Genomic DNA, 27994 nt, shown 5'->3' with positions numbered 1-27994 from the left:
CACCTCTTCCTACACAAGGTTCTCCTTCTGCTGACAAGGAGCAAGAGCAGAGTGAGCCCTGCAGGGTCATACTCTGCCACTCAGGAGTGTATTCTTCCTTTTAACAGTAGAGACTCACTATGGGAAACCGGTACCAAACAGAAAAACAAAACAAAACAAAACAAAAACCAAACAAACTAAAAAACCAAAGACATGCTTTGTAAGAGACATGAATAGCCTGCTTTATGTAAGCTTCATCAGCAGTGTAGGAGCTGCTCTGCCTTATCCTATCTCTGCTGTGTATCTTCTCTTTGCAGCAGAGGAGCATTAATTAGCAGAATAGCTAAGATTTATTCAATTTTTCTTAAAAAGTAAAAACTATTTGAGAGGAATTTTCACCCCATTAACTAGTGTAACAACCTGTATCCTAGTGCCTGTGTGACATTTCCTGTTCTCCTCAACCTTAGTGCAGCCATTCAGGCTGGTGCCAGTAAAGTGACATTGCAAACACATGGCAAGAAAGATGCAGGGATTGTCCTGTGGAAAGTGTGGACTCACGTGAAGCCTGGTTTGCAGGTTAAGCTACTCTCATCTGCCTTACTTTGAGCACAGGGATTGGCCTAGAGGATCTCCAGAGGTCCCTAACAAGTTCAAAGATTCAGTGATGATTCTGTGATCAGGAAAAGTCTGCCAAACACAGGGAAAACAGGTAAAATGGACAATATGCCCCATGCTGGTTTTGTGACTTTACCCCTTAGATGCTGATATTTTGTTGGTGTTTTTTTAGGGTTTTGGGGGGGTTGGTTTTGTTTTGTATCATTTTTTTTGCTAAAACTAAAAAGAAGTGAAACATTTGGTTTCTGATTGAGTTCAATGTTCTTTTCAAAAATAAAATTAAATACTTCAGTCTTTTATTTTGGCAAGAAAGACTTGAAAATATTGGGTTTGGCTTTAGTTTTGTTCTGCCATTGGACTCCAAAATCAATTATTTGCATTGCCCTAAGTGCAAGGTAAACCTCATCAATCTCCATAAAGTGAAGAAACTTAACCAAATCTTTTCAATGAAAGGATACATTTACTGTCAGAGGTGCAATACATTAAGACTGTTTTGCAGCATTTAAGAATCCTCAAATTCTGCAAAGCATGTGGAAAGGGATAGTGGAAGGCAAAGAAGGTCATGTGCTGTAATCTCATAACATAAACTACAAATATAACCTCTGGAACTAAATATTGCCCTTTGGATGTTTTCTTCTTGACGCTGCATGTGCTGCTAAGAGAGAAGTAAATAGAAATCTCCAGTAACAAATGTATCCCTGCCACAACCTTTTAGTTAGGATCAGAGGGAAGCAATAAGAGATTTTGGCTGATGCCTAGTGCCCTGGACTGTCTTTGAAAAGGTCTGAAAGAGGAGGTGAGGTGGGGAGCTTCCACTTTGGAATAAGAGCAGCTTGAGAGCAAAAAGCTTTGCTATGAAATGAATAGCAAACCAGTCAATTGATTATTGGCTGGGATCATCCCAACCCTAGTCCCTGGCAAGACACTGGAGCAAATTCTTTTGTAAGGCATATCCAGACATAGAGAGAAAGAGACAAGGATTACTGACCTGGCATCTTGATCACAGAATTATCATCACTTAATCATAGAATAATAGAATATTCTGAGTTGGAAGGAACCCACAAGGGTCATCAAAGCCAAACTCCTGGCTACGCACAGGATGACCACAATTCTATGTGCCTGGACATGGTTTCCAGGAAAAGCCCCGGTACCAAGGGCAAATCATGTCTGACCTGTCTGATTGTGTTCTTTGGTGAGGTGACTGGCTCAGAAAACAAAACCCTGTTAGCAAGGCTTTAAATGCACTGTCCCATAGCACCATTGTGCTCAAATTGGGAAGGTCTGGATGTGATGGGTGGATCACAAAGCTGGTGAAAAAAACATCTATCTGGGCTTTCCCACTGAAATAATAAAGGCCAATAGCTTGAACTGATCACCAGTTATGAGTGACATTCTTTAGTGTTTGATAAAAGGGCTGATACTGTTTGATATCTTTATTTATAGTATGTGTGATGGAACAGAGTGAACCCATGGCAAGTACACCTATGACACCAAAGTGGGGAGAGGAAATAGAAAGTAGGGCTCCTGTTCAATGATGTGCCAGCAAGCTCATGAGACAAGCTGGCAGAAACCTCATGAAGTTTAATGAAGGTGAGTGCAAATGTGCAATAATCCCAACCGGCACTATGGGTTGTGGACAAACTGCCTGGAAAGCAGCCCTACAGACAGCAACCTGGGGGTCCAGGAGGAAAACAAGCTTGGGTGAAGAAGATCAGGAGGATCCTGAGCTGCATCAGTAGATGCCAGCTGGTTCAGGGAAGTGATTTTCCTCTACATTTAGTGTTTGTGAAACCACTTCTGTAGAACTGGATCAGGCTGTCCAAAGAGGCTGGGGAAATCTACATCCTTGGATATAATCAGATCTTGGCTTACAGGACACCCCCACCCTCTGATCTAGCTTAGAAGTTGGCTCTCCTTTCAGTACAGGGCTGGATGAGGTGACCACAATGGTCTCTATCACTCAATTTTTTAAAATTTTAATTTCTACTTAGCTTTTCAGTCAGGTATTGTTGATTGAGGCCCCAGTTACAGTATTGTTTCAAATGGCTGGTGGTTTTTGAGAGTTAAGTGCTCACAGATGCAGAGGGTAAGCAACAGATTCTTCATTGTGTAAGTTTATTCTTGCCTAGAGGAGCACTGAATGCCTAAGCACATCCTTGAGCTGCCTTAAAGACTGAAAAAAGTGCGCCAAAGGTGTTGAAAGGCATTCTGGATCAGCTTGAGGAGGTTCAAATCATCACATCCCACTGCCTGGGAAAGAGCTCTCTCCACCAGGTTATCTGCTGCTCTTGGTTTAGGCACTGGGAGTGAAACCAAGAGGTCTCTAGGAAACTGAGGCATTTCCAGCCCACATGATTGTTGGATCAGGCCTTTAGTGCCTTCTGAATGACACATATCTGAAGTGCTCAGATGAGTAGCAAATGAAGCATATTTTAGCACAGTACTGCAAAAATGTCAGTGACACTTGATAAGCTCATCTGTCAAGCAAAAAGAAAAATCAGCAATAGCTCTTGAGAAAAAAATGCTCTTTTATATCTACAAAAAACCCAAACGCCTGTGCTTTATATCACCAAAACTAATTTTCCTTGGTTTTAAAGTGTTAAAAAGAATTCTAAGACTTTAGCTCACAAAGAAATTAATAATTTTCTTTTTAATAAGCAGTTATGGCATTAGTCATCTCTTCTGATTCACAATGAAAGCTACAGGGCGCAGTGGGATGTATTTACCCAGAGAGGTGTTGAATTTTGTCAGACATGTAGACTTTTTAAAGTATTATTACTTTAAGTTTTATATGTGAAGGAAGAAAGGCACAAAGGCTTCAGAACTGGAAATGGCTGAGTACAGCTCAACAAATGGTGTGTCAGAAAGAAAATTCTTCATAAAGCCCTGGCCCTTCTTACATCAAAGGTCTTTTGTGAGTTTTTCTGCACATTTGTACCTCCTTTAAAACTTCCATGAATGACAGCTCTGGCCCTCCTTCTCTTGGCGGGAGCCTCCTAGAGGATGTCTCTCAGCCATGGCTCATTAAGATAATTGTCCTTATTTTCCTGTGCTTTCTCTGCTAGCTGCTACAGGTTGCTCAGTGTTCGCTTCCCTGGCTGTGCAGGAGTTCAGTGTTGGCAGCATGGATCAGACTGTCTTATTCAAATTACTCCCAGCAGGGTATGAAACTTTTGGGAACCAGGTTTAAAGACTCTATGAAGGCACACCTTCCCACCTTCTTTCAGGAGTGCCACAACCCCCAGCTTCAGTACCTCCATCAGGGTATTTGAAAAGGGCCAGGGTGCTGGTCCACTTGCAGGAGGTCTGGATCTTGTTGTGATGAGGATCTGTGGCAGACCTATCTTTATGAGCTCTCTGATTTCCTGCTGATGCATTGGGAGGAGTTTCTAAACCCAAAATTTCACCCAAACAACATCAACTTTTACACATATTATGTGTAAATTTGTGTGTACCACTATCATCCTTTAACTTAACATGGTACCTCTGAAGCTAAATTGGCCTTTTCCACGTATGTGTGGGTTTGAAGAGGAATAAAAAAATTATTTCCAGCTGTAAATAGTATGGAAAAACAGCTGAATAAAAACTACTCACAAGACTTAATTGTCTGAAGGAAAGGAAACCTGTGGAAATGAAGTAAATTCTAAAGCATAGTTGGTGTTGCAATGAGTTTGGGATATTTTTACTGTTTGCTTTAAAAGAGAGAGTAATACCCTCTGAATTAATATACTTTAGACACTACAGATCAGAGCTTAAATTAAGAAAGAGGCTGGACTGGATTACAGCTAAGAAGTAAATCCCTGATTAAGTCAAGTTAGTAAATCACCTTTAAAGCAGTATACATCTGTATAATGCCTCAAACATTCAAGGTGTAGACCTTCAGTTTTACTCTTGTACTGTTATTTTTAAATGGACCCAGTTTTTTCTTCTTTTTCTTTTTTCTTTTTCTTTTTCTTTTTCTTTTTCTTTTTCTTTTTCTTTTTCTTTTTCTTTTTCTTTTTCTTTTTCTTTTTCTTTTTCTTTTTCTTTTTCTTTTTCTTCCTTCTTTCCTTTTACTTATTTTTCCTTCTCTCTTACCTTTGTTAATTTTTTTAAAGCTTGTCTCTATTACCATGCAGACATTTTAGCTGGTTAGTCAGTTGAAAATCCGTATCTGAAATTGCGGAGTAGTTCAAAAGCTTGCAAAGAAGTTTAATGCTTATAAAAGTGAAAGAGCAACAGCACTGGCCTGACTCATACCCTGTAGGAGTAGGTGCTAGCATAAACCTCCCTACATATATCTGCTGGTTCATCTCTGGCCTTTTAACAAGCTGCAGTCTGTATTAACTCATTGGGGTTCAGTAATTACAAGTTTTGGTAAGACAGTCTTTCTTTTCCTGGTTGAAATCAGCTCTTTCAGCAACTACTGAACTGAATTTTTGCCATCAGCAGTTTTTATTATTGTATACTGCTTGAGCCAAAATACGACAGATTTTCTGTTAAAAATTACCGCATGTGTTAGTAAATGTACAGCTCCCCAGCCCCCTGCTAGATTTGGGGTGAATGTGGTATTTGCATGCAGTATGTTCCCTTGCATGCAGCATATTCCCTACCCCTCTAGTGTCTGCTGCGCCCTAGAGATGCAGCCTGACTTGTGACAGAAGCTCCTCTCGGGGATCTGATCAAAAGGAACATTTCTGCCCAAATGTGCCGGAGATGGGGACCACACTCGTACAAGGAGCCCTCTGCCGTGCCTCTGCCCTGCGTGGTGCTGCAGCAGGGCGCAGGCAGATGACACTCAGAGTCCCCTCTCCCCGTGCAGAGGGTTCTGGGTGTCAGGGCATGCCAGGTCAGTCATGATGTTTGGCTCGAACCTATATTCTTCCTCTTGCTGGCACGGACCAGCAAGGAGTATTTATTGTGGATACCACTGTGCTGCTCTGGTCTGTGTCCAAGGGACAAAAACAGGAGGAGGACCAGAAATCCTGTGCTTTGCTTTGGAAGTTCCTCCATGGTTGGAGTTCCTCTCCAACAGGGCCCTAGAGGAGATGATATGAGCATATGTTTATGTTTCCCAGTTATTTTCTGAAATGGTCTTCACTGGAATGCTCATTCCAGCTTCGTTAATGAATTTTTATTGTGCTACTTAATGTGTTCAAAGTAATTTTCCCTCCTCCCCCTTCCTGTTTTCCCTTTTTTTTTTTTTTTTATTTCTTTTGTGGTGCAAACACAAGTTTTTGTAATTACTGAGACAATTCAAAAGTTTAGTCTTTCCACCTGACTTCCTAAGTCTCTGTAGGATCGGTCTAGAGTGTGGAAATCCACAGTTTTGAGAAAACAGGTGTAATAAAGGATGCTTGTTTAGGGCACTTTGGGGTTCAGGAAGATCAAGGGCCCAGATCACTAACAGGAGTGAGGTAACTAAATGGTTTTAACAGCCTTGTCTATGGCATCTGGAGCTGTGCAGCACCACAATACATAATGGGAGATAAAGTGGCAGAATCTTGTCCAAAGTCACCTGAGATACTGCTGAGTTTGTAAACTATTCATGCACTTAAAAAACCCCAAACAAATAAACATGCGAAGGCCTGGAATTGTTCTCAGCAGATCTGTGAACAGCCTGCTCCAGCATTACCTCGATTTTCTCATACTGATAACATCTACAAGAACAGAGTGTTGGAAATGACAGCAGATCATTTTTCAAAAAGAAAAAAAATACATTCATTAATTTGCAAGTGATACAACTTTTTTTGGTACTTTCCCTTCAAATTAAAAACACTTGTCAGGCATATTTCCAGCATGGCATGAGGTGAATTAGTAGCAAGATTATGATGAATATGAAGAAAACACTGTCAGGTTAAATTCTGCTCTATATTTGGAGTTTGGGGAAAAAAACCCAACAAAACAAGGCACCAAAACCAATGGAAAGATTTATGGCTGGTTTGTTTTTCAACTTTAACAAAAATGGTTAAGGAAAACTCCTGCAGGAGTGAGCAGAACTCACACTGCAGCTATGTGTTGGTGCAGAGGCTCCCCAGCCATGGGATGCGATCCTCCTGGAATGCAGACCGCTGCAGAGTCTACGTGACCCAGCACAGGCTCAGCAGCTATGGCTTCCTCTGGCGTTACCTCTCCTTCCCTTTCCCAAAAAATAGCTCCATAGGCACCTGTCTGAAAAACATGTCTTTAAAAAGCTGCTTGGCTAGCAGCCACCTTCTCCTCTGGGAGGAACAAGGGAGAAGGTAGAGGGAGCTTTTACAGTGAAATTTAAGCACAAGTTTCGAGTGCTTGTTAATAACAATCAAACCAGCTGTAGCAGGACTGCTGTGAGTCCACTGTGCAGGCAGATCTGCCTCTGCCCATAACATGTAACATCTGAGCAAGCCCCCAGAAAGCAGCACAGTCTGCTGGGGACAGCCACAGGTGACAACAGCCCAGGGTTTGCAGCAGCAAAATGTTTCTCTCATCAGCAGAGATGGGTATGTTAAACCTAGCACTCCCAGTGTTTATGAGAAGCAGAGAAGAAACTGGTGAGGAGAATAACCCTCCACTGCTTTGGAGAGACCACACTCAGCCTTCTGAAGCATTTTCCTCTGTAAAAATAGTGACTGATCGCTTGGGTTGTGTAAGTGGGTCAAGCTATATTATTCAAGTCCAATTTTAATGAGCTGAGCCCTCGCAGTCAGTCAGTCCATGGCCATCCTGTAATCAGGCATGGTTATTTTAAAAGCCGACAGCTCTGGTGGGGCAGAGGCAGACATCAATTCAGCCACTGTACCTTTGCCAGCCCCTGCCAAGCATCCCAAGGTGGGCCAGGGATGCACTAATTAAAAGAAAATACAGCAACCTCCAAACTCAGGATGCTACAAAAAAGACATTAAAGAATCCACTGCATAACCATAAGTGAGCAATTTAAAAGACAAATTCAGAGTCCTAGGGTGGAGAGAGCCAAATGTTCCTTTTCCTGTCATCAAATGTTATTTACTCTAATGTGCAAACAATGAACAGAAGCTTTTTTTCCCCTCCAGAACTGTGTAAATTACTGTTTAAAAGAGTTTTTCAGGGCTGCTGATCAAGTCCATGCACAGAATTAAAATACAGCCCACCACACTGCAGCTTTTATTCCTCTTAATACCTGAAGCCCTTCTTCAGTGAAATCCACAAACTAGACTTCTTGTTATTTGTCAGAGAGCCTTTTGTCTTCTCAGCACGCACCATCAATCTGATCCTTTAAAGATTGCATGCATCAGTCAATTCACCACCCTGAAAGTATATTCAGAAGAGCTTAGCAATAGCAGTAAATAAGATGTTTTGCTCAAGCTGTTAATTATATCCAGGACAGGCCAGGAAATTCTTCATGATAATCGTCAATATTGAGTGCTTGAAAAATAGCTGCTCAGGATACTCTCCTGCAATTATCACCAATGTATGTGAATGAGAATCATGTATGCCAACAGACACCCCATTACTTGACAAATCAAGACATTAAAAATCAGCTCAGTGAGATGCAATTTTGCTTCTCTGGCTCATCCTTCACATATTATAGTGAACAGCCTCGAAATAATAATAATGAAGAACATGATCTGTTGTGTTACCTCTCTGAAGGTCACTTGAAAGCACTTATTTCATGCAACATTGCCAATAGAATGTGTTTATACTCTGTTGCAGACTCAACAATATCAAGGCTATCATATTTTGGATGGTGTTTTAATGGCAGCAAAGAGTTTTATTTTATAGCAGAAGCACTTTAAAAACGTGACAAAAACTCAGTGACCTCTGGTTTTCTTCTTGAACATTCTGCATTTTTTAAGGTTACATGCTGATTTCTTTTAAGCCAAAAAAAAAGCTCTTTGCTTTTCACAGGTGACCTCTTTCCACTTTTTTAGGATACCCTGGGGCACCCTAGGTGTTTGTACTGCATCATACTTTTCTGAAATATTAATTATATTGTTATATATCCAGTCTTGCATCTGATTCTGTGCATTAACTTGTGAATAAACTAGTGCCTGTCTGAGGATGGAGTTGTTGGAAAGATTGTGGAATAATGTGAAACTAGAATGACAATTCTGATGCTTTCTATATACTGCAGTTCAGGACAACTTATTTGGCTGCAGTTCTGAGCATTCAGAAACTGGTTTTTTGATTGTTCTGACTACAACAATTCACACCACACCATTTATTCATCCACCAGCTCCTACACAAACTTGACTGCAAGCTTCCTGTAACTTTTCTGTAGGTTTGCTCAACCCCTGCAGTGCTCAAAACTGACACTGCAGCAGAGCTAAGCTACCATGGCATCTTTCTTGGCCTGGATGCAGACATGCTGCTCTAGAGGCATGAAGGACAAGGGGTGGGAAGGCAGAAGAGGGGCCCAGCAGGAGCAGGTGATGGCTGTGACAGAGCTATGGGAAATGTTGAGGGTGACCAGGGTAACTGAGGGCTGCGCAACCCCTCCAGAGACAAACGTGCTGAATGCTCCCAGTAAGGAAAGCCACATATAAAGAGGAGAAAACAGTCTGCTGTGGTTGAGTTGAGGGCCTGCTCTGGAAAAACCCAAGGGGGGGATTTAATTTTCCTGTCAAGGGTACAAAATTTTGACACTACTGCCCATGGTTTAGGCTGCTGCCAGCAAGTTGAGGTTGCAGTGGAAAGAGGCCACTATGATATCTGTGATAACCACCTGAAGGGTGTAGTAAGTAACCTGTTTAAAGTCTTATGTCTGTTAATTTTGTGCCATTAAACAAATAATTCATTTTGTAATAGACCTAATGGGCCATTATTAAGAACTTGCGAACAAGAGCAATCTGGGGTGCAGGCCATCTCAAACAGAGGTACTGCCAGAAATCTGAGTCAAGAGCAGGACTTGTCTAAGCCCACATCTCCATTTGTAACAAATTTCCTCAGGAACTTTCTACAGAACTAGAGGCAGTTCAGGCATTACTCTCTTATAACCCAGCTACTTTCCTGGTGCACCCTAAAATGAAGCTCATGGATCCTAAGTCCTCTATTTAAGCCATTAATCAGTAATCCCATTATAATGATAAAACAGACTTAGGTAGAGGTGAAAACTCAAACTATGAAAAAAAGTTTTCCCCACAGGCTTAATTTCAACTTGCTCTCCTTTGTTATAAAATTTTTGCTTGGTAATCTATCTTATTTGGAGAATTATCTCCTGTACAGCTCTTAAGTTAATTCATTGTCTCTGAGATTTGCTGAATAACCTACTCCACTTAATAGTTTTTAAGATTTACAAACAGAATACCCTACTGAATTTCATTTGGTAGAAGAGTTCATGCTCATGGTATGAATTTCCCTTTCTTTAAACTAAATCTGAAGCAAGACAGTAGTTGAGGAACTGCAAGAAAACAAGATTTAGGTCTAATCTACATGGGGAAATGACCAACAGATTGCGTGATTCCATGGTAGTTCCCTAGGTAGACACTATGTTCTGAAATAGAAGGGAATTTATGCTGGAATAATTACTCCACTCTGATTCTAAAATTTAGTAGAAGAGGTCAAATATTCAGGGCTAGATACTCTTTATTGTTCTTCTATTTCTTATGCCCTCTAAGGATTTGGATAAGGGGAATTTCTTCCTATTACAATTATAAGGAATTATCTTGTATAAATAGCAGTTAATTGGTTAGGGCTTTGCAAGCCAAAGAAAGGTTAAGCTCTCTTTCATAAAAACTTCAGCAAGATACAGAAGGAATGAATGTGCATCCCTTGGTGACTCCTGCTGTTGTCTGCTTGCTTCCTAAATGTAGTCATTTGGTTGCCTGCAAGATCCTCCCAGAATATTTAGAAATATTTTGGTCAGGGGAATGGAAGGGCAGAAGATTATTTTTAGTGACTCCCACAGGAAGCAGTGGGGTGAGCTGTGTGTGGCTACAGCTTTCTGCTCCAGAATAAATTGGCCCAATGTACACAAAACAGTCTTATCTGATGAAGAATTGCAAGCAAGATTGTACATTACGATGTTGGAAGGACTGTTGGATTTTGGCTTTGTTCTTCACTGGATATTCAAAGGGCTTTTAGTTGCATCTCCAAATTAGAAGACCATCTTGCCTTATTTCAGCAACTCTCTTAAAGATGGAAGGTGCATGGGGGAGGGGCTGTTCTCTATGCTGTGACCTAGAGTGTTCCTATGGAAGAGCAGGGTTTGTAAGAAGTAGCCTGGCCTTATCCTGACACCAAGAGCGGGACAACCTTGGCAGACAGAAGATGCAAGCAGATATGTCTGTATTTGGTCCCCTGAACCTTACTCCAGGGCCTACAACATGATACTGGCATAATGATGGTGTTCTGCTCCCCTCCTGCTGTCTCATGCTCTGCTTCATGATGCCTGTCCTTGAGAATAATAATTGTTGAACAATATAGCTGCAATAAAAGGCAAGGTAGTCTGCAGGCAGAGATACTTTCTCTTATTGGACAAACAATGTAGTTTGAAAAAGCAGACAGGCTTTCAAAATTTCAAAGCTGAATAGGGTTTGTGAACAAATGCCCTGAGTGTAATTAGATATTTTTCACAGGATTGGAAAGGAGGTTTTTGGGACCTGTAAAGAAGGCTTAATTTTAGTAGGAAAAGAGAGACAGTCTCCTGATTTATGCCTATGGGACAGAGAGAATGTATTGAGGAGAGGAACTTATGAAATGTTGTAAAAGCAGTATCTCCACCAAATCCACAGTATTCGATACCCAGTGAAGTTATGAATCTCTATTCCCAGGCTTAGTAGGAAGTGGGATTTGAGGTCAGAATGAGTCTGCTATGAATGAAGAACAGAGATCTAAAAACAATAGTGAGCACCAGCAGAAGCTTATGCAGAAAAGGAAATTTAAATTAAATTACTTTCAAACCAGTTTTTACTGGAAGCTCTTTATGGTAGGAACACTCACTGAAATATATTCCCTCTGGTAAAAAGGGCTCTGTGGGAACAAACTTTTTACATTTCAAAGGACAGTTGATGATTCAAAATTTTTTTGCTTTTTGGGAATGGAAGATGAGAAAATGACAAAAAGAATAAACCATTTAGAAGACAATGTTGAAAAGAAAAAAATAATGCTTCTGGTCAGAATAAGTTTTGGGAAAAAATTAAAATGCTATGTTTTTCTGGGACTTAGAACATCTGAAAAGTTCTTAATACAAAATAGAAAAGTTGCTTTGAAATGGAAAATTAAATTTCATCTCAAAAAGGCTGAATAGAAATGCTTTTGACTGATGGCTTCAGACCATTTTTTTGAAAATAACTTGCATGCAGAAAACTAAAATTAAAAAAAAAAATTCATGCAAGCAGCATTTTCCAGCTGAGAGACATTTCACTGTAGAGCCAGATTAGCTCATGAAATTTAAATCTCAGCATCCTGATTGACAGTGGCTGGTCGGAGAGCAGGCACGAGGGTCCTGGGCACGGTCCCCCCGACTGCCGCTGTCAGCTGCCTGCAGGGCACGGCGCAGTTATAAATACACACAGAGATGCCTGAAGCCCACCCCACCTCCTGGCCGCACAGTTGCCAGCACTCAGAAGTGCAGACAAGTGTGACCAAAGCTCCACGGACAAATTAAATTATCTCCACAGCTGGTGCAGGGAAAAGCCGCATGTAGCGCATAGGGGGATTACGTCCCAGCCACGGCCCTGGGCTGCTCTCAGCCCTCTCCGTGGCTCTGAGGAGCAGGCAGCCCTGAGACAAACAGCTCTTGTGCCCGGAGCAGGCAGAGGCAAAATGGCAGCAGAGGCTCCAGATGAGTGAGTTGGAGTGATGGCAGTAACCATGCAGAGACCTTTGCTCTGGCTGTTGTGGTCAAACACGGCGCTCGGCTTGCCGCTGTCATTTTTTGTAAGGGGCCTTTTTATATTTAGCCTTTTTAAACATATCCATTTATTATTGGCCAATAAAAACAAGCGACAAGTACCACTGGGCCAAGCAATTCAGCAGCTAAGTGGTTTTCAAGTTTCTCTCCGTGTATTTTTGCTGATTAGAGTAAGTGAATCATCTGTTCGGGCTTAACTAATCAATCAGTATAGCCTACCAATCATTCCCTAATTTCTGGGAATTTGTTGGTTATTTTTAGGGATTACAGGAATGTGCTTTCCTGTAGGTTGCTCCTGCCTTGGATTTTTACATATACAATAATTTCCTTTAATGAAGTATAATGAGTCACTGAAGTCATGCAGTATTTGTCCTATCCCATCTTTAGAGAGACGGCACTAAGCTATGAAATACATAGATATATATTTGGAAGAAATAATATTTCTCTGAAACAACAATATTTGAAAACATAATCTCTGAAACTCTTGAAATTTGTATGAAGGAGCTGAATCTGACATTGCTATGGCATAAAAAAATCACAATACTGCCCAGCCAACTACTTTGGTTTCCTTTCTTTTTCACCCTTCTCCCAGGATTCCTGCTGCTGTTTGAGGCCACAGCCATGAGCCCCTCATTCTGTCTTGAACTTTGTGTTTTGTACTTCAGTTTGAGATACGAGAGAAAAGGGAGGGGAGCATCAGTAAGCAATTTTCAGCACTTCATACAAGACTAGCTCATGGAGGACATGAATAAGGACAGCTTCCCTGAGCCATAAACAGCTGGAATTTGGGAGAGAATATCTGAGAAAGTGCCTTCATATTTTCCACTTTTGCTGGGGAACTGCAGGTTGCAGTAGAAGGGATGGGATGCTGAGGAACAGGGAGCTTTGGTCAGGGTTCAGTACTGCCTTACACATTACATATTACAATTACCAGATGATTTACTGAATGAAAACATCACCAAACCTTCTCCTATTGGTTTGGGACACTTCTCACCATCATCACAACTGAGTAAAACCTTCTGGAATATTGCAGTTGGCTGGTTCCCTTTTGAGGGAATAAATCAAAACAAACAAGTGTCACAATGAAATGCTAAACCAGACCTTGAAATTTTGGAAAATCCCTCTGATAAGGCTACTTCACTGCTGTTTCTCAGTGCATGTAGGGTATTGCCCACTCTTATTCCATAATGTACACTGTGGGGGAGGCAGGGAGGAGATACATAACAAAATTGCAGCAAAGGCAACTTTTACCTGGTGACAGCTGGAGCAGTAGTGGGCTCACACGAGAGGGGACCAGCATTGGGAGAACCTCTCTGAGCTACCAATAATCCATTTCTTAGCCTTGGTGCTGCCTGGCATCTGCTGCTACTTATTTAGAACATGGGAAGTGCTTTAGTAAACAGAACAATAACAATCAGGCTTTGGGGGGCATAACTGCTATGAGTGTCCTTCTGCCTTCAGAGGTCAGAGACATTACTGTCTTGAAAACTCCTAGAAACCCTTTGTTGCTGCGTGTCCCAAGGAGAAGATTCCCAGCCTATATCCATTGGAGCCTTCTCTGTCCCAGACTGCCTTTGTGGTCAGGCAGACGTGCTGCAGCCTGGTCGGCATTCCCGCACACTCTCATTGCATTGGTATTTTACACAGCTGATAAAAAATATTTATACTCCAAAGACTTTTGGAGAAGGCCATATCCAGTCTCCTTGCTGGTCATGGTGAATCTTTTGCAACGCACTGTCTGGCAGCAGCTTGTAAAAATATGCTTTCATTGCCAAGCTCCTTGCCATTGGAGTAGTGCATTTTACCTTTTTAGACTTTTTTTAGGATCATTATGGTGAAATAAATGACAAGGTAACATTCTGATTAAAAGAAGATGAAACACATAGGTGATACTGCAACAGATTAGCAGAATTTTGCAAAATATCTCACTAAAGTGTTCAAATTGTGCTTATAAAACACAGGCCCCTGCATCATGGTATCAGAGTGTTTGAAAGCATCATGGCACTCAGCTAATGCAGTATCTGCTTTCCCACTGCACAGTTCTCAGTGTTAGCCCCAGCTTTGGACTCATCCATCTAATGTAGCATCTGGTTCTGTGTGGTCCTGAAGTCTCTTAACCCTGGAGGCTCAGGCCCGCAGAGGCTGGAGTGACAAGACGCGGCTGAGCTCACATGCCTTCGGAGAGCAAGGCAGGAAGAAATGTGAGCTCCCGTCCAAGCAGGCCTGCTTGTCCTCCTGTGCTAGGGGGAAAAGTGAGAGGCAGTATTCACTTGGACAGAGTTCAAGTATTTCTGCTGGGAAATAAACCCACAGCATTGTTGAAAGGTGCAAGACTGCCTGTTACCTCAACAGCTGGGCCAGGCCAGCTGAACTGGAGCTCTTGCAGTACAGTGTAGTCAGTGATCTGTCTAGCTAAACAAAATTTCACTGCTAATCTTCTTGACCTCAGACGTCTTGCCTTTCTTAATCCCAGTTTAAAATACACCTGTCTACCCAGCCCTGGAAGAAAGCACAATGCAAACCAAGACACAAGGGAAGCTTCCTAAGCTGCGGCTGCCAATGAAGAGGACAAGTTAAGTTTACTTCTTGCAGAAAAATTATTAGTACAATTTAGGAGAAAGTTCTTGTTTCCAAATATTTGAGATGCATCTCTATTGCCATCATATTGTCTTTGGCTGTTGGACAGTGGAATGGGCTGGTTTTATTTCTCAGCAACTTTGGCCTTGACCTGCCTGCACTGTAGGAGCCAAATATGTAGAAGGGTCCTCCTTCTTTCTGGGTGTGGTACAAGTGAAGTCCCTAAGAGTCTGAGTCTTTGCTACAGAAGTCTCCAAGGTTGTTTTAGCATCCTGCAGGAGCTTTTGTGGCTTCTGGGATGAGGAGGCTGGACGAGATGTCCTTGTGCTTGCTTCAGGTCCAAGTGGCTTACCAGAGCTGCTGGCAGCAGCATGAAGTGGTCAGAGCCTCTCTCCAAGCTCTCCATTTCTCATTGATTTCTAGAAATGGAAAGAATGAATGGTCAAGTCAGTTTTAGAAAACAGATATTTGCAATAAAACTTGCCTGGCACTTGATGGGTGATCAAAGAGGGAGAAAAGGGGCTGCTGGGGAGGTCAGTGGTTCTGGTTTCACCATGTTTATGCCATTGTATCCTGGGTTTGATGTAGCAGTTCTTCAGGAGTAAGCCCCAATGTGAGAGGAATGCAGGGCCAGACAGGGAGCTGGGTTGTGTCCAGGAGAGGTAAGAGATGAGAAATGAGGGTCTCACTTGCCTTCAGCCTACTGCCACCCAGATGAATTTCACAATATCTGCTTCACCCTGCTCTGCAGCAAGGAGCTGTCTGGCCCAGGTTGTGCAAACCCTGGTCACACAGCCCCAGCACACACAGGTCACGAACACCCCTGGGGCTGTCCCAGAGACAGATTGCTCAAGTGGCAGTGGCTCTACGTGCAGATGCTTCAATCAGCTTGAGAAAGACACAAGATGTCTAAATACAGGAAAACAGCCAGATGCTTTTCCCTTCCTTGATTTCTTTCACACATCACAGCAGGAGTTCAGACCAGAGGTAGAAAGTGACATGTCCATCCCTCCCACCCAGACCCCCTTCAGCACACAGCTGTGATGGAAAAATCTAGTTTGACAGAGGGTGCCATCATTTTACCTGTTTGTTTGTACATGACATTGGTGAAGGTGATTTTCATGTCTACAGGTGATGCAAGAATTTTCTCTTCCTCTGGCTCCAGAAGTTCGTTATGTAAGGTCAGAGAGAATGAAAGAAAAAAATTTAAAAAAAAAAAAAAAGATGTGCATGTCCCCACACACACAGAGGCAAAACAAACAACAGTGCTAAAGTCTTACAAAGATACATACAGACAGACTTGATCCTCAGAACCAAGCTCAGAAGATGGACACAGGTAGATTTCTCAAGCTGTGAGAGTACTAAAGGATCAGATTATTGGGTGTCAACACACGTGGTACAGAGGATAGTGCCAATTCTCCTGGAGATGGACAAGCTTGCATGACAGGCACATCTTTGGGTTTGTGATGCTGTTCTCCTCTGCAAACTCCATGCACAGGGCTATGCAGTATCCCCTCATGGACTTCTCCCTTTCTCTGGGACAACCTGTAAAGGATTTGTTTGTTCATCTTCAAATGCTGGGATTTCTTGGGCTGTTGATTAACAACGGAAGGTAATGTGAATCTGTAGTTCATGTGCTGAATTGCCTAGGAAGCTGGAAGTCTCCATCATCTGGAGACAGCTCCTTTGGGTGTAAGTCACATCAGAAATATTGCAAGGGTGGACTGTCTCCCAGTGTTGGAAAAACAGAACGCAGGAATGGAAATTAAGACAAAACAAGCACATGAACATAACATAAAACAAAACAAAATAAAAACCAAAAACCCAACACATCAACCAAACCAAAACCCCACCAAACCCAAACAAAAACCCTAACAATGACAACAACAGCAAATTAAAGTTTAAGAAAACAAACAAACAAAAAAACCCTCTCCATATCTATTTTGGCTGTCATCAGAAAGACTATGTAAATGTTAAGTAATTCAGGGAAATTTAAATTTCCCCAAATTTGCTACTTATAATTGGTCATGGTCATTGCTGGAGCACATCAAACCTGGCTGTGCAGTGCTGTGGACCCTATAGCTCCCAAGATTTGTTGCTGTTGGACAGCAAGCTTGTAACTGTGACCCTCAGTGCCTGTGGAGGCACCCTCTGGCCCTGAGAAGCACTGCAGATCCTTTTGCACTTTTTGCCCTTCCATTCACAGGGTATGAAGGATGTGGATGAGTTCATGGGCTTCTCTGAGACAAATTCCCAACAGGATGGAGGGCAGGGTAGGGGTCAGACTTAACATAGCACTTCATCTTTACCATGAGGAGCAGTGTGATACAAGGCTAAGGAGGCAGGGATGCAATTTCCCCCAAATACAGCCCAAATAGCTTTGGGGATCTGAACTGTATGAAGTTGGCATTTCAGAGCACTAAAGAGGCTTCTCAGATGAGGCTGTCCTGTATGAGGTTTGTATGTGACCTGAGGTGTCCTGGGGTAAAAAATCAAATTAGCTGATAAAAGTTTAGGTCCAGATGCCTCTGGCAGGTGCTTAGTTTGGGCTGGTAGATGCATGCTGTCACTGATGTACGTGGCAGCTACGAGCATTAGCCCACAGAGCAATTTCTGTGAGGTCTGCCTTGACAACATAAGAGGGTTTTGCAGGATGGTACAAGTTTAGGGGTGAATCAGGCAGTCTGAACTTGCAGACTGAAAGGCTGTGCTGTCATGAGAGCAGGCAGGGGTGGGGAGGTAGCACCTAACCCAAAAACATGCTGCTCCCTCCTGATGCATGTCTGTCATTGGCAGTAGGAAGGCTGTGTGGGTGCCATCGCCCTGTCGTCCCAGCAGCCCTGTCACTCTCAGTTACTTTGGGCCACAGTTGCATGGAGGCTGGGGTGGGGAGGTGATGGGGAGAGGAGGGAGGGAGCCCAGGCTGCGTCCCCAGTGCTGCTGTGCAGTCAGAGCTCAGCATCACTTGTGTGCCCGGTCCCTGCTCAGCCACAGTGGGAGCTCGTCCCCAGCACGCCGTCTGCAGTGTGAGCTGGGAAATGGTCACTGCTGCTGATCTCTGACATGCGTCTTACTCTTCTTGTTAGCATTTGCTGCTGAACATTTGAACCAGAACAGCCCCACAAGCAGATCATAAAGCTCTTTTTTTTTTTTCCCCAGCCCAGAAGCTGATTTGTCTTTGCGAAATGAACTGCTGTAACCTCGGTGTTACCCTGGAGAGAATTCCTCTGTATTTTGCCTTGCAAATAATTCACATGAGTTGACACAAAGTTCTAATCTGAGTACAGTATGCAGCATTTGGTACAGTATGTGTTTCCTTGCAAAGCACTATTGCATGTACATGTCTGGGATCAATTATTTTCATTGAAACAAGGGAAGCTGCGTGATGAGTAAACCCTTAAGTATGATATTTTATTCCCACACTTGGTGGATATATACAACAAAATATACTGCAAAAGAACACTTTAAAAGCATCCTTTGAATTCAAACCTACCAACCTCTTGTTTTGTCTTTGAAAAAAGAACCATGGTGGATATTAATGCCTTCCCTCAGCTCACAATACCTAAACTTTAGAGGTAAAAAGAGATCTCCCTGCAGAGCAAGCTCCAGTTCCAAAGAGTGACATTGTTGCTGTCATTTTTCTTTCTTTATATTCCAGTCAAAGCTACAGGCTCTAGCCAGTGTGGGGTCTCTGTCACACCAAGCAGGGTGAGCACACATTCTGGAAAACAAACCCTACACCCCTGCAATTGCTACCCTAAAACACTGGTGACATGGATCTCTGGCACTGTCCTGTTCCAAGATAAGGGGTGGCAGCATGAAAGGAACACTGTCCTTTTCAAACAGCCCACTGCCATGCAGAGGCTTTCATTAGAGTGGGCACCATGAACCCACTCACATCTCATTTCTCCCAGAAAGGAACGTGTTCCCATGCCCGTGATGCCCAGCACCATCCCACTCCTCAGGGGTCAGGGAGCCTCCTCCTTCTCCTCCTGGCAGGTCCCAGGGGGATCCTGCCTGGCCACTGAGGATTTTCTGAGGACCTTGAGCTAGGTGTGCACAGCACAAGCCCCAGGTGCCACAAAAATCCCAGCTTTTCTTCTCTTTCCAGTTTGTCAGGCTGAGTGATCCAGGGTGTGTTTTTGAAGCATTAAAGTCATAAGAGGCTTAAAGTGATAAAGGATTTGGAGAGGATTTAAGTATGTTTAAGCCTTTGAATAGGATCAAGCTGTGTGCAAGGTACCAGCAGCCTGTGCAGGCACATGATCTTATCTCTGCTGCCCTCATTATTATAACCGTCTTCATGCTGATAGTGTTATAATAAGTGTAATATGAATAAACAGAAAGAAATATCACTTCACCAGGAAGCAAGTCCTCTGCTTTATTGTATCCATGGCACCTATTAACACCTCTATCCCAGGAACTCACTGAGATGTGTGTTCATACACCAAAGCACAGTTTTCACTTTTGACTTCACACTCCTCACAAGAAATTCATTCTTTACCAAAGAGTTCCAAAAGCTAGGAACTATCCTGTTTTTTACAGTTGAGACTCTGAGATACTATGGACCGCACTTGAAAAAAATATGACTAATTCACTAATCTGCTCCCATGAATAAATTTAAGATGTAAAATCCCATTTAGCAGCTGGCTCTCTGTCCTTGGGTAGCCGTAGAGCTGGCCATGTTTCGTGTGTGAAAGAAGAAGTCAGATAAAATCAAGCTGGAATCAAGAAACTCCATTTCTATCACATCTTGGTGGTGAGAAGTTGGCAAGGGGCCTTGGACTGATTTTACAGGCCAAAGAATGGGCAGATATCTTCTATTCCCTGCCTGCTCTGAGCTGAAAGCATCTTCTCCTGCAGTGCTGCAACTGCCTTGACTACTTTTTGGGCAGGGTTATGCTCTTCTCAGCTGAAGCTGTCCCACTTTCCAGGCACTGAAGAGGCAGAGGGCAGGTGAAGGTGGCTCCAAGCACATGGCTGAGGCACAGTTCAAAGGAAAAGTATACCTGCATACTTGTGCTCAAGTACCAAAGCAAATATCCCATAGGGAGTAAATTTAACCGCAGTCTTACTGGTCCTGACCAGATCTGCTCATGAGAACCATTTTTCTTCTGTCTCCCCCTTAGACCTCTACATGAATTATTAACCATATATGAGATGTCTTGCTCTTTCCTCTTCTTGTTGTGTTCCACAGAACCATGAGATGCTCAGCTGTGTCCAGAGACACGATCCTGTGCACCTTTCAGCATGTTTACAAATACAGATGCGGCAACACGCTTGTAGTCAGGGCCACTATGTTTTGAAACTGAGACCCAAATCAATACAAATCCCAGCACACTGGAAAAGCTAATAGTGGCAAGGAAAGGCCAAGAAAGCTCCATAATCAGCTAGAGGAAAGAGGAGATGGAGCTCCTCCTAATTTCATGCCTGGGAAGAGGACGGAAAAGCCACTAGTGTTGCCATAGCATCATAGAATCATTTAGGGTGGAAAAGATCTTAAAGATTGTTCAGTCCATTAACTCAGCACTGCCAAGACCACCTCTAAACCCTGTCCCCCAGTGTCACATCTGCACATCTTCTAAATGTGTCCAGGGACTGTGACTCCACCACTTCCCTGGGCAGCTTGTGCCATTGCTTGACAATCCTAATATCCAATCTAAGACTCCTCTGGAACAACTTGAGGCTGTTTCCTCTTGGCAGGGAACAGCTGCAGTAAGGCATGGCAGGATGTTCCCATTTACAGATAGGGTCTCTGTCCTTCTAGAAATATGTGTCTGATTGCCTTGGGTGGATCCCAGAGACATTGCCTAAGAAACGAACCAACAAATACCCTCAGAGGTGTTGGCTGCCTACACTGCTGTAGTCTTCTTCCTTAATTCTAGAGTTCTGTGGCTGTTCATGCAAGGGATAAGAGACTCAGGTCGTACCCTCACTGTTATTTACATTTGGCTTCAAATCAATTTCTCTCTTTTTAATTCTCCTCTGCCATCTCGCTTGTAAGAGCCCTAAGAAGTACACCTCTCTCACTTAAATATTTATCAATAAAGAATAACTATTCAATATTTAAACATTAACTGAGAGATGAGGACAGAAAATCCATAGGATCTGTAAACCGGCAGCTGGGGACCAGGGTCTGCTTCAGTGATTACTGAAATATTATCTATTCAGTAAATTACTCCAGAAGTAGACACCAGGATCAGTAGCTGAAAGTATTCCCCAGATGGTTGTTGCCACATTGCTCAAGGAAACAGCCAAGGCAGGTTCAAAATTTTCCAAGCAGACAGAGGTAGTAAACCTGGAGAAGCCCAAAGTACCCTGGAGTATGAATAGAAAAGGAATAACCAGTTTCTTTTAACCATTAGAAATATATTAATTTCTTCATTTCACTAAATGGTACCACACACAGCACTGCTGAAACACTCTCATGAACTGACAGAGTTGAATGGTTTGATCTGACCTTAGTTTGCTTTACTGGGTCAGACCCAGTGGCCTTCATCTGTGAAGAGCACTGGCTTTTTCAGTGACTACCAGTTCACAAAAATCCATTTGTGCTGCTGTAATCACCTCGCAGGTGTATCTACAAGGAGCTAACAAGTGCATTTCTGGCTGCCTGCCTGTGGACTGGGGTGCGATGAGCTCTGTGAATGAAAACTTCAGAGACAGCAGGCAGCACCATCACACTGCAGCTGTAATTCCCACATGTGCAGGGCTTGCTCCAAAACCTCTTAAAATTAATGGAAAAGATTGCACCCTTATTAACTTGGCACAGAAACAAAGTTTGAGGCAAAACAGTGAAGTGACTGCATACCAAGGTGAGCTGAGATGAAAATTGCAGGAAAGTAGCCAATTACTTGTTGTCCTGTCGATACAAGGCATGATTATACTTTACATTTAATTCTCTAGTTGCACTGAGCCTCACTTCATTTAAAGTAATTAGTTTCTTATTATAAAGCAGCACTCAGATATTATGGAGAAAATCCCTCTCACTGAGCTTGCAGCAAGGGAAGGAGCTCCTAACTCTCCCAGCTACCTCAAGCCTGACCTCAGCCATGCATGGAGCCCTCACAAAGGAGAGTTTCAGGCCTTCAAGCACACTTACCTGACAGAGAATTAGATTTTCCCAGACCCAAGGATGGCTCCAGTAGTGCCCAGCTGGCAGGAGGAGCAGAGGCCCAGGATGTTTTGGTCCATCTCCCTCCCTGTCCCAGCACAGCACACTGCAGCCATCCCCTGAATGGTGAATTTCAGACCCATGCAAAATCGTGGCCAAAGTTCCTGATGAAAGGAGTTTTCATAGATTCTGGGTGACTCATGGCCCAGTGGATTTCTTGTCCCAGCCATGTTGCGGGGGAAGTGTCCCTGGTGTTCGCTGAGACAAATTTTCATTGGGTTAATGGCACAAAAACAGGTGTGTGGTGAAAAGAATGGAAGATCTAAAGGATGGTGCTGCATGTCCTGCTCTTCAGTGCAGTGTTAGCACAGCAGGGCAGTGTGATGCCTTGCCATGATGGTGACCCTCCCATGGACAAACACATGGTGTTCTCCAGGAGGTGGCTGTCCTGCATCCATGCTGCATGAAATGCATGGAGGGTTTAGACAAGGAAGTGTGTGTGGATTTTAACTACATTGGTTCACCGTGCTGATGACCTTCTCTCACATTGCATGGCTGGACAGGAGCTCACTGTGCACCCAACTGCTCCACTCAAGTGCAGGGAGATTCTGTCTTTGATCTTAGTGACATCACGAAGTGGGGAGCTGTGCATGTGTTTGTGCTCATCAGGGAGAGAAGCAGGCAAATCCTCTGTTTGTATGGGTGAAGATATATGGCAAAGATTCCTCTTAGCTAATGGAATACATCCTGCTAGGATTTTCAGTAAGCACTTCTGATTTTAGGAATAGCTGCTGTACCATCTTCTACTCTAGCAGATAAATTACTCTTTTTTCCTAAGGTCAATACATAACCTTAGAAAATTTACAGGCATGTGTTTGTCTTTCCTGTCTCCATAATGTGTGAATCCAGTGATTTTCTTCCCTTTAAATGAGAATTATCATGAAGGGAGGTGATAGATGATAAACTCATTCTTGTGTGGACATCAGAGAATCCACACAGGCAAGCAGTGCTGGCAGGGAGGTTCCATACACACCTGCTCAGAGAGGTCTGGTTTATTTTCTGCTCTGCCTGGTTAGTGTTGTAGATGTGTGAGATGGTCCAGGCTATCTCCTCCCTCTCTCTGGGCAGCCATTTTGAATTTGAGAAGATAATTTCAAATTCATAAATCTCAAAGTGATCTTAAGTCCTGACTGCTTGTTGGGGTGAGTTTTTTATCTTTTGCTCTGTGTAAGAGGTTTCTGTGTAACGCTACGTTACTGATGAAGACACTACTGAAGACATTCCCTTTAGATAGAGAGATGTGTGTACTCAGACAGGGCCAACTCCCAAATGTTTTCAGTTTCCCCCCTTCAGTTGTGAAACAAGAGCCTCAATCTCTTCTAAAGGTTGGCAAACAGCTCTCGTCCAAAGAGCACCCCACCACATATTTACCTGCCCCACCTGGTGCATGTGACGGTGAGCAGAGCCCAAGGGTCAGCCTCCCGAGGGACCCTGTGATGTGCCAGTCCCCGCAGGAGAGCAAGGCTGGGCTGCTCGCTTACCTCAGTTCATAGAACAGGGACAGCTCACGGCGTTGGAGGCTCCCACTTTATGGTGATTCAGCTGGACACCTTGTGAGCCATGAAAGAGACAGACAAACTGCCTTCTGCCGACTTCGTGCCTGAGAAATGACACTACAGGTCTACTGCAGAAGCTCTGTAGGACAAATGATGTGTGTTAGATCCTGGTACTGGCTTGGAAAGAAAGGGCAAGATAGAGTTGTGGACCAGGCTCACCAGTGGCGTGAGAGCCAGTTCAATCAGCTTCTGCTGCTTGGCCAACAGTGTGCTTTCCACATTTTCTGAAAGATAGACAAGGGCACATGAAGGTCTGATAAACTGGCTGGGCTCCAACAAGTTCAGGATATTGTTTGTTTACATCACTTGGCAGGGGGACTGGCCATGAAAATGTTGCTAATAACAGAAACCCAGAATACAGAAACTCGGCCCATCTGCCCTCTGTGGTCTGAAGGACAAGAAGAAATGGGGTTGTTTTCTCTCCCTGATCTCTGAACTAGTGTGTTTGCTCCATGTTATTCTTCTGGTCGCCTAAATTATCAGAATAAGCACTCTTCAAAACCACATAAAGCAAGTCCCCACTTTGCCATGCTGTTGTTATCTCTAGCATTTGTTGCTATCTATTCATTAAGGTACATCCTCTTAATAAAAACATCCAAGAAACCAGCCTTTGTTTGCTGATTATGCATTCGGGGATTCCAGATTTATAGTGTTCATTTACCTTAATTGAAGCTTATGACGAGTACAAATTTTCTGCTGAAAGAAAAAGACAAAAGAACAGAATGGTATAGGACAGAGTTCATGTAGAGATAAAGCGATGATTGTGTCATTTGTTTTGGAGGGTATGTTTGCTATTAAGCTGAAGTCTAAAGTAAGGTACATTGATTTACAGGAAATAGCTCCCTTACACACATATTAGACATTTACAAACCCTACTTCAGAAGCCCCTGAATACTGATAAGCCTTTGTGATTTCAGCCAAGTATGTCATCAATAACATCAGTGTCTGTTTATAAACATTTTTTTCCCTGATTCAGGTAGTCAAAGTTCAGGAAAATATTTGTCTTTCGTCTGTGCAAATGAATGGCCTGAAATTCAGTGACATTTTCCTCTTCAAAGGGAACCGAAGGAACCCAGTCCTGTTTCCTAGAAGAGCCTCAGAGGAGCAGGAGAACCAATGCGATTTCCAGAGAAGTGGCACCCTTCTTTCTGTTTTTGCCATTTAATGGAAAAAATGATTATTTCCTCTTATTGTGTCTTTGCATCTTGGAAGCTTTGCAAAATGCTTTTTTGACCTTGTGGATTACTTGTGGAAGAGTTATGTGTATGACTTGAAAGAATGCGCTAGTAGATAAAATACCTTCCTATCATTAACACAAAAAATTTGGACCTGGCTAGTCCCCGTCTGATTGCTGGCCCTGGGACCTTTTTCCTGAGATGCCTTTGGCTCCATTTGAAGGTCCTGATTTAGCAAATCATTTAAGCACATGCTGCTGTGAAGCGGATGTGCTTAAGAGCTGCTGAAGTGCAATCCTGCTTGGGTGGGGTTTTGCTCATCCTCCTGTGTGTAAGACTGCAGAAAAAAAATCTGGCTTTTTTTCTGTCTTGTGCACTGGGAGAATAAAGCACCTTCAGCAAGCAGGTGGTGTCCCTGTTACGTTTCAACACAGAGAATATGGGGTAATAGTACTTGGCACCAAGGCAAAACATGAGTAAATATCATGTGGTGCATCTATCTGTTACTCTAAAGCAAACATCAGGAAATGAAGAGTGTAAATAATTATGCCCATGAGGGCAGAGCAAGGCCCACCACGATAGGGACTTCCTCCGCTCAGAGGCAGCCGCTGGCTCTGCAGGGTTTCCTTCTGAGCTGGCTGCCCTCCATCCCTTCCTGCACAGGGCAGTGGCCCAGAAATACCCATTTTCTCTGTAGGCTTTGTAAGCAGCATGGGAACACTTTTCCCACCGGGGACAGGATGCTAATTTATTTGCTCTGCTGAGTTTCCAGATCTGATTCCCACCCTGCTGTTCTGTGTTCACCTTCCAGCCTCTGGTGAAGCAAAGTTACTCCCCTCTGCACCCATTCTTCTTGTGCTATCCTGAAGAGATTTGGCTGACACCAGCACAAAAACCAGCAGAACCAGTGGTTACCAGTGGCTCTTCCTGGGACAGCTTTTGTGGCAGCTAATGCTCTAGAGACGCGACCTCTCCTCAGTGCTGTGGTTATGTTGGAGCTTCTCCTGACAGTGGAATCTTATCCTGGCATAGAGAAAAATGGGGTTTACATGGGGCCTCAGGAGCACCTGAACCATTAACTGAAAAAATCCCACAGCTGTTCTGTGTACCCAGCAGCTCTAGCATTGTTGGTGGTATTTCTCTGAAGAGGTTATCCTGCTGGTTTTGTCACTACAAACTCTGAGACGGACACAGGCATAAATGCACTATAGTTTCTCCAGATAGCCCTCCTTGTTACGGCCAGGAAAGGAGCAGAGGGGTCCCGGGGGGTGTGACAGCAATGCATGGGGCACAGACCTCGCAGCCGCTCTGCTCTGGCACCACCGGTCTGTCACAGCAACACTTGCTTCATCTGCAAGCGAATGAAACCAGGCAGCACCAGCTGCAGGCGCTGAGGATCTCCTCTGAATACCCGTGAGCCACGAGCCAGGCTTTCCCTTAAGCCTGAATGCTTCTGTGCCTCAGCTTTTCATCTTGTATCACACAATTGTGTACATTTTCATTACCCGCATTGGTGCCTTATCCTCGTTGAGTGGCACAAGCCATTTCCCTCTTACTGCCCAAAAGAAGGGACAGGGGAGGGAGTGAAGGAAGAGAAAGGAGGGGAGAATTTGTTGTCTCTTAGTTTGCCCTCCTGTCAATCGATCAGCAGCAATTCCTTTTAGATAATAACACACAAATTATCTGTGCAGCTCAGCTGCTGCTCTGCCTCTGTGAGAATCTGCTGGGACCAAGCTTGGAATCAGGGAGTTAATGAGTTGTAAGAGCAAAGGAGAAGGGGGAGAGGAGAGAGGGAGGGGGGGAGAAGGACAGAGGGAGCTAAGTCTGAAGATCCAGTTCCTGCTCCAGCTCCACTGGGAGTTAGGTGCTCACCTAAGCTGTACCTACAGCGTCCTGGCTCTAGAGCCATAAACGGGGGATCCGCGGGGGCAGCACAGCAGCTTGGCAGGAGTAGGCAAGGCTGAGAAAAGAGGCAAAGCACTCGCAGTGCCTGCTGTAGCCACATCTTGCCGAGGTCTGCCTCTCCCCACTCCCTTTTTTTACCTCTTCAGACCATCACTTTGTGTTTTAGTGCCTCACACTGGAGCTTCATTCTAAAGCAGATGTGGCTGTGCATATATATATATATATATATATATATATATATATATATATATATATATATATTTATTTATTTATTTATTTATTTATTTATAGCTCTATGTGATACACACATACACCCTCCAGGATGAACTGGAATGGCAGTAGTGATGCAGTCTTTGACAAGCAGTTTCGTGCCCAGTTACACCTCTGTCATGAGCAATGAGCAGACGATTTTTGTGACATTAAAGGTTTGCAAAATGTTAACTCGGGGTCTCAGCAGTGATGGTCTCCCATAAAATGATGGCAGCTCCCCAGGAGGCACAGGGGCATCACCTGGGTGCAAGCCCAGCTGTCTTTGGCTTGCTTTTGTGTAAGGGACACCCGCTTTTGGAGATCATCTCCCACATTTTGCAGGCAGCACAAAAGAAACGCAGAGTTTGTTGCTTTCTCAGCTTCATAACAAAGCTATCCAGTTCTAAAATTATCGGAGTGAAATGGAGGCTTGCTTAATGTGTGTGTGGGTGTTAATGGGGAGAGAACCGCTCTTATAACTGCCTTAAAAGCTATTTCATAAAATAGTTTCATTGTCAGGGACTTTAAACATACAGGATTAATATCTTAACTGACTGTGCCTCATTTTGTATTATCTCAAGGACAAATTTATAAGATGATACACACTATTTAGTCTTTATAATGCTTGCATCTGTAACTGCCATGCTTTGGGAGAATTTTACCATCATTTCTACTTACTGAAACATATTAACTTGCCATAAACAACTAAAAATAAATTAATCACATTCACAAATGTGTTAAGGAGTTAGCTACTATATATAAACTGCCAAAAGCAACCTGAAATCTATATGAAATGAGGCAAATATTGCTTAGAGACATTAAATAACACATGTATAAATCAGCTTAATTTAAAGCATCATTGAAACTACTAATGCTATTTTGACTTGTAACATAAGGTTGTGTGTTTTATTAAAATTATTTTACTGAAAAGGCTTAGATTAAAAAAAATGTTACAGTTATTTTATGGATTTTCCAT

At 43.1% G+C, this 27994-nt stretch overlaps 1 long non-coding RNA gene across 2 annotated transcripts; it reads right to left on the bottom strand.

Annotated features, from left to right (window-relative positions):
- Positions 1 to 14705: 14705 nt before the first annotated feature.
- On the bottom strand, positions 14706 to 23940 carry LOC119702343. Of its 2 annotated transcripts, XR_005257337.1 has the most exons (4): positions 23849 to 23940; positions 23615 to 23768; positions 16043 to 16504; positions 14706 to 15378 (listed from the first exon to the last, which is right to left on the bottom strand). It is a non-coding gene; the product is annotated as an uncharacterized LOC119702343 (long non-coding RNA). The 2 variants fall into 2 exon arrangements; XR_005257336.1 differs by having other exon boundaries at positions 23615 to 23895.
- Between the last annotated feature and the right edge of the window lie 4054 nt (positions 23941 to 27994).

This window comes from Motacilla alba, chromosome 1, assembly GCF_015832195.1.
Source record: "Motacilla alba alba isolate MOTALB_02 chromosome 1, Motacilla_alba_V1.0_pri, whole genome shotgun sequence".
Lineage (NCBI taxonomy): Eukaryota > Metazoa > Chordata > Aves > Passeriformes > Motacillidae > Motacilla > Motacilla alba.
The sequence above is the reverse complement of the archived record's forward strand: the minus strand, read 5'-3'. Positions and strand labels throughout refer to the sequence as shown.